The following is an 18496-nucleotide window of genomic DNA, read 5'->3' on the forward strand; positions in this document are numbered from 1 at the left end:
AGACTGCCACTTAATCAATCTTTTCAGTGTTTTACTCAACTATGGAAATGAATACGTGAGTTCATACTCATAGTGTTCCTTATTATTTAGTTCAAAAAGTCCAAATTTCTCTGTCGTTTTCTCATGACTTCTGCTGGAAGGAATTTCAGAGTGGACTACCAAGTACTTCTACATTGTCTGCCAACGGCATTTGAGAAATAAAGTTTGATTTTGTGTTTTTTCTTATAGTATATTTTGCTTTTTATGGTGAGTAAATTTCAACTGTGCTATCCAATTGGTACGTCCATCAACTTATAACGTGCTTAATTGACAAATCTTCTCACAAAAAAAAGCAATACCCAGAACTGAAACTAGATACTCATTTGAACTTGTATCGATACTGCAAAATGAAACACTTAAATAGGACAAAGTTTGACCTTTACTGAATAGTGTTGAACAGCCTTGATTTGTATGAGAACTGTTAAGGAAATGGTAAAGAAACTATTACTTTGTGAAGAAAATGACATTCAAGTGTCAAAAATAAAAATAACAATAATGATTTTTTCTTTACCTTGAAATACAGAATCATACTATTTTAGATATTATTTTGAATCATGTTGAATTTGAATGTTGAGTTATTGTTTATGGGGAGAAATGCTACAAAAAGAGCTGTTTTTACATAAAAATGAGAAGAAAATATGTTATAAACTTTCAAATATAAGGTGATGTTTAGTTTATTTTTGTATGTGAGCGATTAAATAAACAGACAGTTCACTTTTGCCTGATAATCAAACACACTATTGTCTGACTCGGGATACTAAAAAAAACTAAAATAGATTATTTTTTGTCAATACCACCGTGCCCTATTTCCAGTACATTAATCACCTTGAAAGAAGCAATTTTCCTTGTTTGTTGATTACTTCATATTCCAATCACTGTACACAATCCTACATCGTTTCCACCTCCGACCACAACTTTGCACGGTGCATGAAATCCAATTAAAACCGTAAACAACCGTTGCATCCGTCTTGCGTGTCCCCTCCCCCCTGACAGTACCTCTGAAGCCTTTTTATTCCCCAGCTTCCGCCGCTCATTTTACTAATGCTCATCACGCTTCATAAAGCTCTGATGAAGATCCGATGGCGCAACAGCACGGCGCGCTCTTCCAGCATGAACAGCCTTACGCTCGGCGGCCCGGGGACGAGTCACGTGACAGCGGGCGGGTAATTAAGCAGGGGCTCCTATCATCGGGGGGAAGAAAACGATGTCTGGGATTGAAGTGAAAGTGACCTTGGCGACCCCCTTTTTCTCAGTCTCATATCTGCATGAGTGAGAAGAGTGTGAGCGTGAGGAAGGACCCGGTATCTCTGCTAAGCTCACGGGGAATAGTAGTGGCCTCCTTCTGTCCCTTTTCTTTTCCGGTTATCTGCGAGTTGTCTTTGGTTTTACCGCGACATAAAGCCTGTCCTTGGACTTAAGCTTTGGTCTTTGTCTCGGTTATTGTTCTGTCTTGATGTGCGCCGGGATCGCAGATTGATTCCATTGGATTATTAGATACGCTGACCTCTATGAAGGAATGTGTCTTGAGTGAGTACGTGTAAACAACAATACACGAGTTGGTTAGTATTGATCACTGCAGTTGGAGGCTCCAATACACGACGTTTACATGAGATTATAATAAATGTCTGTCACGATGAACAGAAATGCTTCTGTTTCCCGTAAATCATTGAAAGTTGATCATTTCAAAGCGTGGTCCTGAGACTGACTTTGACCCGTCAGAAGTATTAAGGAAAGGATCTGAATCTTCACAACAGTTTGCCATTGGTATTTTATTGTGAGCGCGTTGTTTTGAACCACAAGAGCCCTCTGATTCCCTATAGGGCTGAGCATCCAATTACCGTATTTTCCGGACTATAAATCGTACCGGAGTATAAGTCGCACCAGCCAAAAAATTTATAATAGAGGAAAAAAAACACATAGAAGTCGCACTGGAGTATGAAATGCGGTTGCAAGTGTGAAAATAACAAATAATATTGCATATAAGTTGCTAAGTAAATAAGTTGCTAAAGTATATAAGTATTTTATAAGTATAAGTTGCACCCGGGCCAAAACCATGAAAAAAGGTGCGACTTAAAGTCCGGAAAATACGGTACACTTAAAGGTGGTATGGACGATTTTTTTCAGCAAATTTTTTATCATATTTCCTCGTGGCGTGGATAAATCATTTGTCCTGCCACGTATCAATCATAAAACGCACCTATTGCTCACCTGCAGCCGCGTCAGGCTCGTCCCCACGTTTCCGTATGCCTAAGCGCATGGATCTATCATAATATAGTTCCCTCAGTGTACGGGGCAAAATGAAGACGGCAAAAGACAGTTCGAGCTGACGCAAAAGTGGACAGAAATCTACGGGAGACGAGAGATGCGATGCGATCCGTTGCGCTGATAAACAAACGCACGTGTGTGTTGTATCAGTCCACACGGGGCATCGACTGTGACGTGTGGCACTGGGAAAAGCTCTCAAAATCACAATAAGTTTATAGAAAAGTACAAGTAAACAGCATCTTGTAACGCGAAAAAGCAGATTAAACTGTCCGATCACTCTCAAAACACCACGTGCTTTCTCCTTTTTCCTGTGGTCCATGTACATTTTTATAATCATAATAAAACATCTGTTGATTAATACAACATTTGGTCATCTAAAACACCATCGAAGGAGAAAAACTATATAAATGTGACTTTTTGCCATAGAAATACCCTTTAATGTCATGATTTCTAGTCCTGGACCCATATTGACCTTCACCCGTTAAGATCCTTTACATCATTGAACTGATTTAGATTCATTTTAATTACTGCCTGCCTCTGGTTTGACTGTACATCACTTCCCGTCTGTATCGTGCCCCATCTGTTTTGCCCTCGCCCGCTTTACGTTGCCCTTCAACTTTGCTAAACGTTACCTCGTGTCGGGATGAAAAAAACTGATCGATTCTCTTTTCTTTACAGAGCTGTGTCCACGAGATAAATTGTCCCGAAGCTAAGCCGGGCCGAACGCAATTATACCAGAGCTCTCCGTCGTAAAGCAGCGCGGCGTATTTGGACTCGTGTGTGTGCTTTTGTACTCTGATGAACCAGAAAGAACCGCCCAATAATTACAAGATTAGGTGAGTACATTTACTGATTTTCTTTTGCAAGTTGGAAAGCGGACTTCTCGCATGCTGCGCAGTGAATTATAAGGACAAAAGACCGGACGTGGAGATGTGATAAGAATGAAAAATGTGCCAGGAGAGCAGCAGGAGGCACAGAAGGAGGCAGCGGAGAGAAGCTGGGAACATTGGGTCATGAGATCCAATGAGTTAGTTATACCATTTTTTCCTCCTCCAGATTTGCATCACTCCCACACAATTATGCTGCGTTTTTTTAAATGTATTTTTGAAGAGGGTCATTTTAACGCCACGTGTTTGTTTAATTAAGAGGGGGAAAGGTAATGATTGGCTCAGACAGAGAGTTGGTGTTATGTGCAGGGCCGTGCAGAGAGCATCAGAGGGGGTCAAACTTTTAAAACGGGCACCCATAAAAAAAACGACTAGGCATTTAAAAAACACAAAAAATTAACAAAATTTGGAAGCTTTAATTGGAAATTTTGAAGATTTAGTTTGATAGTGTGTAAAAAGTAAGAATGTCATCAAAACTGGTATATTTCCTGTAATTGGCTGCATTTTACTTAAAGAATAATTGCTTGTTATTGCAACATTAAAACTAAATCCAACATTTTCATTTTAGAAGATATTTAGTAGAAAACAGGTGTAATTTCATGTAATTTAATGGGTTTTAAATGTTTTTTTTAATATATTAATTTGGCCTGGGGTGTATATTTGCCTTATTTTAATGCTGAAATAATAGTTGGCTTAAGTTGTGCCATGGTCTATTTAATTGTAAATTAACTGACACCAGGACGGGACTAATTTTAATTTACAGAATCAATTTACATCCTACACATCCATAAATGGGCACAGATAAGGCTGCAATAACTACACTTGAGGGGGACAAAAGGAGCAGAGGCTTGAGGCTCAAACTTGCAACTAAATCCCAGTTTCACATAGGAGACAGAAAGAGATAGAGTTGTGCGCAAAAGAATAGATATTATGCATGATCTAAGCAAAACAATGTATTTATTATATTATAGATTATGTCAAAATGTTGCCATGTCCCATCTACAGGCTAAATTTTACCCCTCACCAACTCAATAATGACCCAGGCTAAATAAATTGGTTAAAAGACGCTAATTTGGGTAAAAGTGTTCTGGTTCTATTTTAAAATCGCAATTAAATAAATAAACCTAAAATCAATAACTACTGTACATGTGTATATCCGACTTCACTCTTTAAATAAAACTTGTAAAAGAACCCAGCTCTTACACGTTCTCTTCTGTTTCACGAGGCTTCTTTCAGGCCACAAGTGCCGTATATGTGCCGCTGTCAAGTGTTTCCACCGCCTCAGACTGTGCACTTTACTCAACTCATTCAAACACAAGTATTTTTGGCTCCACTTTCAATGCGAGCTCCATTCATGTTTCCTTTTACCAGCTCTGCACCTGCGCCTGTGAGAGCGACCCACTTTGGGCCCGTGGCGGCGCACAGGTGCTTGCGTTCATCCTGCCTGATTTAACCGGCTCCTTCTGCTAAAGCCGCACACACTTTTTATTTTCCACGCCATTAATTTCACTCAAGAGCGAATTAAGACGCACTTCAATTTGATAAAGCTCACCACTCCCGTCGGTCTCTAGTTTATGGAGATGTTACTGCTTTGCCTGGAATGTGGATGGAGTCAGTCGACTTAGAGCTGGAACAATCATCTTTGGGGCTCAATGTGTGGTGTGCGCACCTTTATTTGCACTATTTGGGACATTTTTTATATTTTTGCAGAACAAACTTGAGATTTAAGCTTCCATGACTCATTATTGACACAAACTACTGATGTGTTTTGTTCTTTGCAGCTCATGTTTAGAAAAGTGTTTCCTGGAATAATCCTCCTGCCTTAGAGTTATTTGTCAGCGGCATAAGCCAGTTTCAATATTATTGTTTTGTGTAGGAATATTTTGCACTTAAAAAATTCAAGTCAAGTTACAGACAAGGGATCTCGGCTTTAAAAAGTTTATGTGGAATTCTTACCAAAAGTGTACTTACGAACAAACTTTCACAAACTTCTTCAAACTTCAAACTTCTCTCTTCACCAATGGTTGAAGAAGTACTCCAGTTTAAGTAAAAGAACAGGAGCAAAGCAATAAGTAAAAGTTAAAATATTACATTAAACATCTATTTAAGTAAAAGTATTAAAGTACACCTTTAAAAATGTACTTCAAGATTAAAAACTAAAAGTAATTCACACAGATTTTGAACTAGAGTCAACTTGTGACCTTGGATAAAGAATTGTCAGATATAACTTCCCTGGTCGTCTATATATCCTAATTTTATTTTCTCAAAGCCGGGATTTGTAACTCTAAAAATGTAAGTGAGATATCTCCATAAACATGCTAAAAAATACTAATAATAAGGAAAAAAATGCTTTTACTTGTTGTCCAGTTCAAAAATGTAGTGGAGTAGAAAGTACAGATGCCTGCTCTCAAATATAGTAAAAAAGTAAAGTACAGATACTTTTAAAATGTACTGTGTTAAATGTTACTTTCCACCACTGCAGTTCACCTTCATCTCTGAAACCATCATGTCAATTTGTTTTTTATGAATCACAAACTTACTGCGGACTCTCACGTACACATACTTTATACTTATATCTGTGGAGAGGTGAAAAATATAAGTTTCATTTTGTCTTTTGCTATAAACACGCCCTCATTTTACTTACATACCAAATTGTAGTTTTACCAGAGAAACTAAATGGACAAGAGTTGCATTTTTAACATGTGCGGCCTCATTGCTTTGCATGTATCACTCCGCCCTATCAGTGTACTTGATTAAGGACTTATTAATAGGGCAAGCTTATATAATCAGGGCACACTGTTCATGAATAATATTTAGCGAGGCGGTAATGGGTGGTCAGAGGAGAGCAAAGACGAAGGGGCTTGGAAATTAGAAACAGATTGCTATTTAGCAGCATGACATAACGCTAGGAGTTATAAACAAGTTTTAATTAACTTGTCAGAACTCAATTAGAGCTATCAGAAATCATAAACTCTTCAAACCATGACTCAGGAGTAAAACCCAGCGTCACGGCCTCTGCCCAGGGACCACGAATGAAAATGATCTTTATTGATGAAAATATATGTATTGTAAGTCCAGGTCAAAATAAATACAATAAAATAAATCTTCTTTTCTGGACGTCGATGATTGTGATTGTACAGGTCACAATATAATAGTCAATACACCGAAACGTAAACCTAAATATAGGTGTTTTTATGACTAATACACTTATTTTAACTTGTGTTTATCATTCTGAAAGTTGTCATCTATTAGACCAGTGGTTTTCAGTCGAGACCCTCAAGATTACAAACTTTTCGTGGCATTCATGACCCCTAAACTTAACCCTCCATGCTTGATTTTACGTTGCGGATATACTGTATATAATCATCTACATTTACCACTGCATTTGAAGAGTGTCAAGCCTTTTATAAGACTATTACAATTTAGAATGTTTCATCTGGGGAATGTCAATGCCAGAGAAATAAAGGAATCACAATATTTTCTTTATGGTGTCAATCATTGTGGATAATCGTGAAAAATGCTGTTTCTAGGGCTGTATTTGACTAAAGATATAGTTGACTGACTAAAGACTAATGAGATCAATTAGTTGACTAAAGCGTAAAAGCTCAGACTTGAATATGATGTTACTTCATCGTTCTGCTGGTTTAAATAGTGTAAATAATGAATCAATAAATCAATTATTTGGTCGACTAAGACGCCATCAACTGACCGACAACCCTAGATATTTGTTTTAATCAATTCAATGCAAAGATACAGCATATTGTGACATCCCTATTCTATTTTATTCATTATTTTACATTTAGTCTTGTGCTAACCACTCCACCACATTTAAAAAAAAACCTTCTCACCAAAACCAATAGATTTGTTACATAAACCATTTACAATACCTCTCAATCTCACTCTATTTGTCGACTTTATGAGGGACTAAATTTGTTCAACACCCAGAAGTTTGACTAATTGTTCGTGCAAATTCTCGGCGACTTTATTGTACAGGATAATCTTCACAAACAGCTGAAATGGCGTTGTTTATTACGTATTACCGGCTGTTATCTGGCTCCTCATCTTTCGCGCTCTGTCCGTTCGCTCCTCTATGTAAATATCACGTTGGTTGTAGAGTTTATTGGTTGTTTGCCTGCGCGCTAACACCTGCCCCTCCGGCTGTCACGCCACAGCCGCACTCTTTACTCTGTTTACACTCCAGCTCGCCATCCATCATCACCTCCTATGCGTTATAATAAACCCGTACGCAGCGCAATCGATGCACGCCGCACCCCGAGTTTGGAGCGAGTGCCTGGAACACAAAGGTTTCTATTAGGAAGAAATAATACGGGGGGAAAAAGCGAGCTCCAGAGGTAGTTCCAGGTTCAAATCATCACTGCGGTTCGCCGGTGTAACGTTGATGGACGGGGCCAGGGTTTGCAGCCGATGGAAAAGCAAACGTTCCGATCGAGAACATTTTTGGAGCCGATTTCACGCTTCACGACGAATGATTATGCACGTTTTATTTTTAGATTTGTTTAATTTAGGGCCGATGAAAAAGATGAAGGCCGATGTCCACTTACGAAATGTTCTGCTCGTTATTTGCGGACGATATGGTTTGTAACGTATCAGATCCTCCCGAAATGCACGGCTGAATAATTGCTCTGTAGCGTTGAGTATTGTAGAGGGATGATGAAAAATTAGAACTGTTGCCATAGCGATCAGTAAAATATTATACCGTTTGAATTGTGAAAAGTCAGGAAGCTAAGCATATATATGTTTGTAAAATATTGTGTAACTGAAGGATATATACACTTAATTATATGAGAAAATTCCAATTCCAAAAATAAAAGTATATACCGTATTTTCCGGAGTATAAGTTGCACCAGCCAAAAAATGCATAATAGAGAAGAAAAAACATATATAAGTCGCACTGGAGTATGAAATGTGGTCGCAAGTGTGAAAATAACAAATAATATCACATATAAGTCTATAAGTATAAGTATAAATATAAGTATAAGTCGCACCCCGGCCAAAACTATGAAAAAAGGTGCGACTTATAGTCCGGAAAATACGGTACTAACAAACCAAACAATGCAACCTGTTTTCAGTGAATTTGTGACTATATTGGCCATTAATTGTAATAGTCTTTATCAATTGCTACAGAAAGACTCCAGCCTTTTTCACCAAAACAAACAATTTGGAATGAAAAACGCAACTCGATTTCACCAATATTTCATAATTTGCCGCGGTTGATTTATTCCAAAATGAAGTTTTAATTGCAGAGAAAACAAACCCTGCACCGCTGGGACAAAATATCAGAACCATATTGAGAAAATGGCTGTAATTGCAATGGAAAATCACCTTGTTATTTGTGTGAGAAGAAATCGACTGTGTCTCTGTAGAATCATTTGAATGGAAATGCATTGCAACGTCTATTTGCAAATACCATTATACTCGCAATTAGAGAAAACTGCTTGTGTTAATACCCTAATTCTACAATGCCTCTAACGAAATAATATGGTGTATTTTTTATGTAAAGACACACAGCAGCTGTTATTTTTATGTTGGCTGCGATTCCTTTTTTTTACCCTTTTATGTGCTCTTTTGCTGGAAAATTGCTGCTGTTGCACTGTTATTATGGCACTAGCTTTAGAAATGTACTGTAAGTGTGTTTACTCCCAGGCATGTTGTATACAGCAGATACACAGTTCGTATTAGGTAGTGAGGGACAGAATGAGGTGAGCTGAGCAGGGATTTCACCTCCCCCATTAGATCTGCTGCCGTGATGTTTGGGGTCGACGAGATTTTAGGATTCAGAGTTGAAAGAGAAAGGGGGGGTTGGGATGTGGAAGTGTGCCCTTTCTGTGCATCTGGCCCACTTCTGTAACGTTTGCATGCACGAGACTGTGGTGATATCTAGACTTGTGTGTCTACTTTACAAAATATTATACAGGATTTTTGAGTTAGTTGAATCTTTGATTGGCGCACCGGTCACACTGACTGATTTAGTAATGTAATATTTTGTATTATTGGAAAAATAGTAGGCTATTCTTATAGGCAAGGGGAGTTTATTTATAGAGCACAATTCATACAGAAACTGAAAAATGCTTTCAAATCACAATACAAACCGATAAAAAACATAAATAATCAATATAAAATGAACTTGTACTTTGGTGCTAGGCCATGGAGAGACTTGTGCACAGCAGAGCTGCTTTAAAGTCTATTCTCTGAGCCACAGGAGCCAGTGCAGAGACCTGAGAACAGGACTAATGTGATCATACTTCCTAGTTCTAGTCAGGACCCGAGCAGCAGCGTTCTGGATGAACTGCAGCTGTTTTACAGCTCGTTTGGAGAGGCCAGTGAGCAGGCCGTTACAGTCTAATCTACTGGAGACAAACGCATGGATAAGTAATAATAATAATAATGAAGTTCAACCAAAAGTCACTATTTTATATGGTTAATAATGTTTTGTTGGCAAACTGTGTGTATTTATTTGAACACTGCTGTTCATGCCCGCATCATGCAGCAGAGCACATCTGGTGTATATGAGGAACGTTCATCCTCTGAGCATTTTGGACAAAGTTTTAGGAAGGAAAAGGTAGAAGAAACGATGACGAAACATGTCATACGCTATTTATTTTTGCTTTTCATACGCATATTTTTTTGCCTTTTCTCAGTGAAATACGGTTTCACAGAACTTTGACTCTTTTTATACATTCAGAACACATATGCAATTAGTGCTATTTGATGTGTAAATCTCCAGCGTGTACGTTCATGTCAAGCCTGTGTGTCCTGTGGATGCAGCGGGAAACCATCTGGCACAGCCTGAGCACGTCTCCTTTAGATGTCTGACACTTTGACCCATTTAGCTCCAAACTTTTATTATGCTTTTAACTAAGAGGCTAGTGAGTTAGCTCATAGTTCTGTGCGTGTTTACAGGAACACGTGACCGCTCCGGGAGCAGGCAGGTGCAACCGTGGAGCAGGTGGATACAACGTGGACCTACAGCACTACATCAAGAGTGCGTTTTAAACAGGGGGATTTGTTATGGAGTTTAAATGTGACACTACAGTTTAACTCGTGCAATAATCCAAACTGAAGCACATGTGCATATCGTAGAATGCACATGTTAGAAGTAGAGAGAGTGTAAAGTGTGATCAGATTTTGGTATAATTTCCCGTAGTATTTTGAGACTGCGGGAAACGTGTTAACCTAAACCATTTGACATTTTGACTGTTTTGATTAATAAAATTGGTGTATTTCATTTTGATTTTGTGCAGGATGCGGTTTAACAAAGAAAAATGTATCAACGAAAACGTTTTGATATATAGCAGAATATCATGAGCAATACATCAATTATCGCATGTACCGCAAAATCGTGACAATATCGTATCGTGAGCCGTGTATCGTATCGAATCGGATCGTGAGGGACCCTGTGATTCCCAGCCTTGAAATCTGCCCGATCCCCTTGTATTTTGATATCACAGTCCCGGATGACAAAGAGACCAGACAAAATGTCAATATGATATATCAACACACGGGAAAGGTGAGCGCGTCGATGGGTCAGGAGAGGTCAGGAGAGGTCAGGAGAGGTCATGTGAGGCGGGTGCTCTTCAACGATCCAAGGTAATAGCCAGAAATATAACAAAAAAGAGAAGATCACATATTTTGTATTATTCATAGTCAAACACTGTCCTTTTACCCTTTGAATTTTCTTTTATTCCAGCGAATAAATAGTAATGATGACATACACTGGACTTTCGTTGTTTATTTACCAAAATTAAAGTTTGTAGAAGAGCAAAGTGTATTTTTCCACCCAGTAGACTCACCCACGCACATGGCGTCTGACTGACAGACAGATGGAAACCTCGGCAGAATCTTAAGTGCCAAACACAACAGCCACGCTTCTCTCGTATAGAAGACAAAAGACTTCTTACAGAACCAACGCACTCAACATAAAAAGCCTCTTGATGGAAACACTTGTCAGCACGTGTGATCAGAATCGAGCTGGATGTCTCTCCCTGAAATGCAAAATTCCTATGTGACGTGACACTCTGGGATTTATGTGGATCGGCAGCGTCAGAGTAAGTGCTTGTGAGAGCGAGTTCGAGCTGTGGAGTGTAGACATGATCGCCGTGGTTTCCCTGCACGCGCCTGCCCTGGTCAAACACTATAGTTTCCGTCTATTTTCTAGTCCGATGCTGAACATGTCTACGGCAGCGCTGGGCGGAGGCGTATCGAAAACTGGATAATATTGCAATTGCTTTTGGAGAAGTGTGCAATTTAGATATCGAGCGAATCCTCTATGGTTTCGAAACTATTAAAAGAGACCATAGGAAGACCTTAGGAGCTTTTAACCGTATGATTATTGTTTCCTCTTCTCATTTAACTGCTCAGAAATGTAGAGTGATTCATGCATGTTTGAGTCTTTTCTTCATTGCTCTGACAGTTTTACAGATTCCCCACAGATACACGCCCACTGCTTTTTTACTTTACTCTATTCGGCAATGACATTTTCTTAAACTGTGACATACGTTGGTTTCGGCAGCGTTGCGTAGTCAATTGAGATCAATATTGCGTCTCAAAATGTCCAAAATATGACAATAAGGATCCGTGGGTGTTGTAGATTAGAACTGTACAGCAGACAAAAGCACAATAGGTCTGAAAATTTACTCAAAATGGTTATGAACAAGGTTGCAAAGGGATATTTATGCACTTTTGTGGTTCATGTTATGGTCAAATCAAATCAAATCAAATCAATTTATTTTTGTAAGGCCCAAAATCACAACAACAGTTGCCTCTGAGGGCCACAGGGAGAAATGAATCAACAATGTCTGTGGTGGCGATGGAGTCAGACAACGTCTGTGGTGGCGAGGGACGATGTCCCAGGGTCCTCTGTCCTTAGACTCTCCTTCTCGGCCAGGAAAAACTACAAAAAAAACCTCTTTGGGAAAAAAGCGTAGAAACCTGGAGGAGTTCCAGTGAAGGAGAGATCCGACTCTCACAGACGGACAGACGGACACGAGGAGACTGGAGCTGGACCCACTCTTCAGGCAGATGAGGGACCGACTGAGGCGAGCTGGACCCACTCTTCAGGCAGAAGAGGGACCGACTGAGGCGAACTGGACCCACTCTTCAGGCAGATGAGGGACCGTCTGAGTCGAGCTGGACCCACTCTTCAGGCAGATGAGGGACCGACTGAGTCGAACTGGACCCACTCTTCAGGCAGATGAGGGACCGTCGGAGGCGAGCTGGACCCACTCTTCAGGCAGATGAGGGACCGTCTGAGTCGAGCTGGACCCACTCTTCAGGCAGATGAGGGACCGTCGGAGGCGAGCTGGACCCACTCTTCAGGCAGATGAGGGACCGTCGGAGTCGAGCTGGACCCACTCTTCAGGCAGATGAGGGACCGTCGGGGGCGAGCTGGACCCACTCCTCAGGCAGATGAGGGACCGTCCACACAGGGCAGGGACCACTTCACCAGGGGAGGGGCATCTGGGTCTACAGGTCCTCAGGAGTGAGAGAAAGAAAAGAAGGCGGTGAACAATTTGCAAGTGGATTCAAAAAATAAATATTGTTTGATAGCATAAGTAGTCAGAAGAAGAAGAGGATAGTGCTCAAGCTGCCATACTTCCCCCAGCACAGTTACTCCTAGGGCAGCGTAGCTAAAGCTGTGGGTTTATGTTTCTGTTCCTAACTACTCTGACCATAAGCGATTTCGAAGAGGAACGTTTTAAGCCTGGACTTAAATGAAGAGACTGTGTCAGCATATTTAACATGGGTCGGGAGCTGATTCCATAACACAGGAGCTTGGTAGCTAAACGCTCTACCTCCTACTGTACTTTTAGAGACTCTTGGGACCACCAGAAGGCCGGCATTCTGAGAGCGAAGAGCTCTGTTTGGATGATATGGTTCTATAGCATCTTTGAGGTAGGATGGGGCCATGTCATTTATGGCTTTGTAGGTCAAGAGTAGAATTTTTAATTTGATTCTGGACTCGACGGGGAGCCAGTGAAGAGACTTCAGCACTGGCGTAATGTGCTCTCTTCTTTTTGTTCCTGTTAGTAATCTTGCTGCTCCATTTTGAACAAGTTGAAAGCTTTTTATGGAGCTTTTAGGACACGCTGCAAGCAGGGAGTTACAGTAGTCTAATCTAGTCGTTACAAATGCATGAATAAGTTTTTCGGCATCACTTTTAGGCAGGATTCTTTTGATTTTGGCGATGTTGCGCAAATGGAAATAGGCTGTTTTACAAGCTTGATTTATATGAGCTTTAAATGAGAGCTCCTGGTCAAATAAGACTCCAAGGTTTCTTACAGTAGAACTGGAGGCTACACTGACATTGTCCAGTGTGACTATCTGCTCAGATAGAGCGTCTCGTAGATGCTTAGGGCCAAGCACAATGACCTCGGTTTTTTCAGGGTTAAGAAGCAGGTAGTTTAGTGTCATCCAGGTTTTTATCTCCTTCACACAAGTACTAAGTCTGTCTACTTGATCGCTCTGATCAGGTTTCATTGATAAATACAGCTGAGTGTCGTCTGCATAGCAGTGGAAGTTAATGTCATGCTTTCTGATAATGTTGCCTAATGGCAGCATATAAAGAGTAAACAGAATTGGACCGAGTACCGAACCCTGTGGCACACCGTAAATTACTTTAGAGCTTGGTGAGGAGCTCTGGTTTACATTAACAAATTGGAACCTATCAGATAGATAGGATTTAAACCAGCTGAGGGCTGTTCCTCCAACACCTACATCACATTCTAACCTCTGCAGTAGAATGTTGTGGTCAATGGTGTCAAACGCTGCGCTGAGGTCCAACAGAACCAGGATTGAGACCAGTCCATCGTCAGCGGCTAATAACAAATCATTTGTGACTTTAACTAGTGCAGTTTCAGTGCTGTGGTGGGCTCTGAACCCTGACTGGAAAACTTCAAACAAGTCATTGTCCTGCAGGTGGCGACAAAGCTGTTTTACTACAACTTTTTCAAGGATTTTAGAGACGAAGGGAAGATTTGAAATAGGTCTGTAGTTTACCAATAGGTCGGGATCTAGATTAGGCTTTTTCAGAAGAGGTTTAATGACTGCATGTTTGAAGGACTGTGGAATATAGCCACTTTGGAGTGAAGTATTTATTATATTAAGAATAGGGTCTATAATTAGGGGAAGAATGTCTTTGAGGAGTCTGCTTGGAATGGGGTCTAGGACACAAGTTGAGCTTTTAGAGGACATAATGGCTGAAGTTATCTCTGCTTGATCAACAGCTGTGAACCTTTCTAAGTTTACAGGTGGATTTATATGGGACGTTAGATTTACAGCTTGGGCTAGTTCAGGGCTAATAGCGGGGGTAATTTCATCTAATTTATCTCTGATTGTTTTTATTTTATTGTTAAAAAATAGGAGGAAATCATCAGAGCTAAGTGTAGCTGGGATTGAGGGCTCTACTGCACTGTGACAGTTTGTTAGCCTAGCTACAGTGCTGAAAAGGAATTTAGTGTTACTTTTGTTGACTTCTATTAGATTTGAATAATATCTGGTTTGGGCCTTACGCAGAGCCTGCTTATAGGACAGCAGGCAACTTTTCCATGCTTTTAGGGATTCTTCGGTGTGAGAGCGACGAAATAATCCCTCTAACTTTCTAACTCTTTGTTTATGTGAAAGCAGTTCTTGGTTGTACCATGGGCGCGCTTTGGCCTAATGACCTTCTGTTTTAACGGCGCGACAACGTCAAGAGCAGACTTCAGAAAATTCATGGTCAAGTCGACACATTGATCACTTATACTGGGACTAAAGCTGTTCTCAGCAGGATCACATGACATGTCACTGAATATTGGCTCTATTATTTCTTTGAATTTTGAGATAGATTTTTCAGATATTGTCCTTTTCATTATAACTTTATTTTGTGGGACTGGATGATCTTTAAGAATAAACTGAAAGGTAATTATGAAATGATCTGACAATATAGGGTTTTGAGGGAGGACACTGAGGTCACTAATCTCTGTTCCATACGTTAGGACAAGATCCAGAGTGTTCTTGTGAGTGTGAGTCGGTTTATTTACATTCTGAGTGAAACCAATGCTGTCTAACAAGGCGCTGAAGGCATTACTGAGAGCGTCATCACTCATGTTCACGTGGATATTAAAGTCTCCAACTATAACTATTTTATCCCAGGCTAACACTAAGTTTGATATAAAGTCAGAAAACTCTGTTAAAAACTCTGAATAGTGACCAGGAGGTCGGTAGATAACTATGAACAAAACTCCTTTTTGGTTTTTCATATTTGGACATGTGATCGACAGCATAAGGCTTTCAAATGAGTGAAATGCATTGTTAGTTTTAGGGCTCATGAGTAGGCTTGAGTGTGAGATCACTGCCACACCACCACCTCGGCCTGTGCTCCTGGCGGTCTCAAAGTTAACATGGGTGGGTGGGGTGGACTCATTTAGTCTGACGTAGTCGTCTTGTTGAAGCCACGTTTCAGTTAGAGCTAGAAGATCTATGTTATAGTCACTAATTAATTCATTAATTCATTGGAAGAAATTGCTCTAATGTTTAGCAGTCCACATTTTACGTGTTTATTCATTTGTGTCATTTGTGATTGTTATTTTCCTTAAGTTATTTGGTCTGACGCCTGAAATATTTTTTCTGAGATGTGACTTTTTGGCATTATTTGTACGAGGAACACGAGGGACACACACAGTCTCTATCTGTCTTGAATCTGAACACTTCACATGTAACAGAACGGGCGAGAGTTCAGCGACAGAGGAGCGTCTTGAACTGCTGCTCTGCACCTGGGGCTCATCCCTAGATGGTCACTTAACTTATGGTCAATTCATGTTTTGTGCTCGACTTGAAGATATTTACAGGTACATTTTAGCACATTTTTGATGCATTGTGAACATATCGTATTGTACCGTTACATATAAACCCAGATCTGCGATTTGTCAATATCGCCCACAGCATTTAAATGTCTTGGTTGCGATTCATTCAAGTATCAAGATAAAAAGAGCATTAATATTGTTTATATACACAGCAAGTAGAAGTGGGCAATGTTTAAAAATGTAGATATTATAGTGAAAAATGTCAATATCGAGTATATATCGTTAATAGTAAAAAAAAAAAGCTAAAAGTTAATGTTGTAAACTTTAAAATGAAGGCGATATTTCTGCAGTTTTCTGTGATTAATTTGGCAGACATTTCACATTTGTCTGATAATTAAACCTCAGCAATCTGTTTAAAGCTTTAACACATCGGAATGCTCCAAAAATATTGAGACCACCCTTAACAGCAAGTTTGTTTTTATTTTGTATACCTTTTGCTCTTTCCACCGTCTTTATAAAAAACTATTTGTTATAACAGTTACAGTATACTCTAATTTTGCCTAGCTCCAAAGTAATTATTGCAGTATCAACAGTTTATTCTTCTTTTCGTCAGGTGTTTTATGTCTGGTGTATTCATTACATTAGAGAAAGGATCTGGGCCAGCTGCTTTGTGACTGCTGCCAACAAGCCAACAATCAGATGCAGTACTTGTATTTCATCACTATGGGTTTTTTCTGCCTTTTACCGTAATGAAAGTTGAATTTAATTGCTTAACAGTCAGAGAAATGTTTGGTCTCATGGTGGAAGCGGCTATAATTATGTCCAGTTTGTTTTGGGAATCCGATCAAACAAGATTAAATGACAGAAGGTTAAATGATGTCAAAACATAGTATTAGTCGACGGCAGAAACGTATGGAACGAGCATTTATTCAGCCTGTTTACATACAAATGTGCAATTTACTTGTGCTTTTCTTGTCTGGTCAGTGCTCTTTAGGTCAAATTGTTGGATGAAAGAGATCGTTTTGAGAGTTTTTGCTAATTTCATGACGTCTTTTAGTCGACTAATCTACGCACAGGAAGTCTTTAGTCGATTACAACCCTGTAGTAAAGCCTGCAATTGTAAAACACAAATGAAGTTCTTTATTTTTCACATCTGAAGTGTACTTTGTCTTTGTTTTAATAACTGAAATGCCATCTCATACGCTCATTGGACCTCTTCTGTATGAATTAAAAAAGATATATTGTGTTTTTTCCCCACTGCAATAGTTCCAAGGCCGATTTCTCAAGAGTGTCACATTGAATTACAAACAACCTTAACATTTTTTATAAATCTCCAGCTTGGAACCGTACCCATCGTCTTGCATGTGTTTGCCAGTTATAGTTCAAACAAAGCTTATCATTAAAACGTCTCCACTTCCATATTTGTTTGTCAAACGTCCGTTGCAGATATGACACGACCAATAAAGATAAAGCAACGGAAGAATCACATAATTTACACTGAACGTGGCCTGACCCTAAGACATTGTATTAAAAATAATAAAATAACAACCTTTAGCATTTTTTATTCGTATACATCCTTAATATGATGCTAAATGAGATGATACTCTTGTCAAAAGAGTTTTATTTCATCAAAGGAATGTTTCCCATCGTGAAAGTGATTATGCAAATCCCCAAAGCCCTTTTCTATGTGGCCACTGAATTCTAAATATAAACCATTTTGTTTGAAGGATTGGGATAGAGTTGTGTACATGCTCTTTATCTAGTGGGTTTTTCCATTTTTAACTAAAGAAAACACTGTAGTCGCACAAAGGGGTCCCTCAGGGCAGATAAAGATGGCTTTGTGAAAAGTACTCAGTGGTACAGAGTCAGGCTGCTGCTCACACTCCAATCGTGGGAAATCTATTCATACTTTCATATACTTTCATTGAAATCAGTGCCCATTTCATTGACTAAAATATTTCGCCATAGATTTTGTCATTGGCATAATTGCGTTGTCTAAAAATAATAATTTGACTAGATTCTGTCCACAACTAAACATAATTTCTACTAAAACTACATAAACAGCTAATGTCAAAATGAACACTGTGAAGTATATAACCTTATTTCATTAGATTTATCGTGCAAGACTTCAAAGGGGTTAATGGAAGTTGTTCATTTGAGGTCAGAACTACATGGATTCTTTGCAGTCTCCTGAGGTCAGTTAACACACATTCTTGAGATGATTCATGTCCTCGTGGATGTTTTTGGGGCTCAGTTGATAAAGTGTTACTCCTTGACACGTGTTTCTGCCCAGGTCAATTGATGAAGTCGATGCCCTTTAAGCAGGTCAAGGCTTTCCCCGGGACTCATCTCTTAATAATTATAAAGTGCTTCATTTACTGCCTGATCAGTGCTGAAATCCTAGCTGTGGTGACAAATTAAGTCCTAAAGTTGGATTATCCTTAAATCCTGTGGCTATGTATTTCAGATGTACAAAAGTGTCTCAGCAGGACACATAATTCTTCA

General features: G+C 39.5%; 1 protein-coding gene across 1 annotated transcript in view; it reads left to right on the forward strand.

Moving 5' to 3' along the window:
* kank4 (KN motif and ankyrin repeat domains 4) overlaps positions 1 to 18496 on the forward strand; it is a 126680-nt gene that overhangs the window by 41263 nt on the left and 66921 nt on the right. Inside the window, exon 2 of the mRNA XM_072438301.1 lies at positions 2983 to 3140. The gene's annotated coding sequence lies outside the window, so the exon portion shown is untranslated. The remainder of the gene's footprint in view (positions 1 to 2982; positions 3141 to 18496) is intronic.

Source organism: Eucyclogobius newberryi, unplaced genomic scaffold, assembly GCF_026437365.1.
Source record: "Eucyclogobius newberryi isolate DKJ021-1_F unplaced genomic scaffold, fEucNew1.0.hap1 SCAF_9, whole genome shotgun sequence".
NCBI classification, from domain to species: Eukaryota; Metazoa; Chordata; class Actinopteri; order Gobiiformes; family Gobiidae; genus Eucyclogobius; species Eucyclogobius newberryi.